Source organism: Eriocheir sinensis, unplaced genomic scaffold, assembly GCF_024679095.1.
Source record: "Eriocheir sinensis breed Jianghai 21 unplaced genomic scaffold, ASM2467909v1 Scaffold612, whole genome shotgun sequence".
In the NCBI taxonomy this organism is placed as follows: Eukaryota; Metazoa; Arthropoda; class Malacostraca; order Decapoda; family Varunidae; genus Eriocheir; species Eriocheir sinensis.
This window is the reverse complement of record NW_026111957.1, coordinates 41844-44101: the sequence shown is the minus strand read 5'-3', so window position 1 is coordinate 44101 and position 2258 is coordinate 41844.

Genomic DNA, 2258 nt, shown 5'->3' with positions numbered 1-2258 from the left:
CACTCTGGCTCAGCATGGCTGGAGGCGAGGAGCACAATTGAAGTTAGATTAGTCAGTGGAGGTGGAGAAATGGCTTCTATTGCGTTATGGACCTGCTTCTTCCCCACTCACCAGTTACGGCGTCCTGCTGTGTTTGGCTCGAGATGGTGGCCAGCGTGGCGCCCCGTTGGTTGCAGAAGGACTGGCCCTCATCCCAAGTCCCAGAGTCATCAGCAAACAGGAAGCAAGTCCGGTCTATGAGCGCCCATCTCTCGGAACACTCGAGGCGAGGGTATTCACGGACGCCAGGGAATGGGCTTGAGAGGACGTGGCCACCAGACCAGCCACCAGCAGGAGAGAGAACATCATGGCTCCGCTGGTGTCCTGGTGAGCTTGTTCGTACACTGGAGATGTAAAAAGCCTCCCTGTTCCTCGAGGGTTTATATGCTGCCCCTCCCGCTAAGCCCGCCCCCTTTTCGCCTGTTTCCGCTAGTTGGAAGCACTGTGCAACCCTCTACGGACGTGAAAATGGGAAATCGGTCTCTATGACCCAGTAGAAGGGTGGTGAAGGTAGCGTGTTTTGCTGTTTGCAGATTGAATGGTAAGTCGGCTGTATCAGGGGCTCTAAGGGCGAAGACCACTAGTAAACCTCATAAACACCTTGTATGGAAATTTTGGCTTGAAGTTTAAGCTGGCTGTTAGTTACAGCATTTTCTTAATTTCCTGAGTTTGGATTAAATCGGATAATAAACATGCATTAATAAAAAGAAAAACACCCATTCGTGTTTGTGTTTTTCTTTAATAATGAACACAGTTTCATTACAGACACTGATTCCATCGAATTTGTCTAGCTGGAAACTTTCTACTGGTGTATGGTGATATTGCCATATGTTTTTCAGTATGTTTTTGCAATGCTTAACTTTGAAGGCCTGTAACTCAAAACAAGGTAATTGGCTTGTTCGCCCCATGAGCACTAGACTCCTCATATGTTTGTCTTGTTTACAACCACAGCACGCGCCTTCAAAGCACAGAGGAATCAGCCAGGCGGGAACCTTTGTATCTCACCACCTTCCTTTTTCTACGACTTTCTTTTCTTTTCTTTTGAGAATTTACCATTATGATAATTGTTTTCTTTATTGAGCACGTTATGTAAACACAAAGAGCGAGATAGATGCCTTGATGGGTCGAGAACAGGGAGTGCAAGGTAGGGAGGGTGTGGTCAGGGTGTAATTATTGTCTACCCAATGGGCACAGATGTAGTTTTTCACTGGGTATTATGGCTGTAATAGCATTGTGTGTGTGTATGTGTGCGTGAACTATATCTGGTTGGTGGAAAGTGGCTGCACTGTGTGTATGTGCATTCTTTCCTACTTTACTTTTCCGAGCGACTTGTGGTAAAGATTGAAGGCACGGTCTGTGGCCGTGCCTACATTGTCGAAGGGAAGGTACGCGGCTCGATCTTGGTATGGGCCAAAAGATCCACATTTACACTGGGGAGAGTGAACTTCCATAACGTGGTTTATATATATATATATATATATATATATATATATATATATATATATATATATATATATATATATATATATATATATATATATATATATATATATATAAATGCTTTTGTTGAAGTGGGCAGCAGTTAGGCGTTGTTCTTCTTCTTGTTGTTTTCTATTTCTCTAACAAAAGATCGTTGACGGCTGTTCAGATGTGTCAACTGGTATCCAAGGTCCATGTTCTCTAGACGTCTTTCGGTCTATAGGAAGACCATCTTCAGGAGAAGTGCGGAGTGGAATGAGAGCGTGTGCGATGCGATGGATTTTGAGGGGTTTAATACCCTCGCGGGCTATGTGCCATATGCCGGCCCGCCTCTCTCTGCTTCTTCCCACTTCGGCCATAGGGCGTTTCTAGCCGGGCCCTTCTTCAGGCACCTCGTTGGGTACACTGGCTTCCGGAACCGCAGCGCTGCTTTTCAGTGTCTCGTAGAACACTGTTCTTGAAGTGGGAACCCAGGTCGTCTTTTCGGTCTCGTCGTCGTCGTCGTATTCGCTGATCAAATCGATGGTGTTGATCAGTTGAATAGCTCTACCCTTGTCAGGGTCACTGACTGGGAAACCTTATCCCACTCTGGCGTGAGGGGCTTAAGGACAGTGCTGAGGTCAGGGGGCGCTGGTCGCTTCTCCATAATGGTGGTCGTGGACGGCGTCTGGGTGTCCTGGGGTGTAGTCTCGCTTGTCTGGGTGGCCAGCGACACGTTGTTCGGCGTTGTCTGGCACACC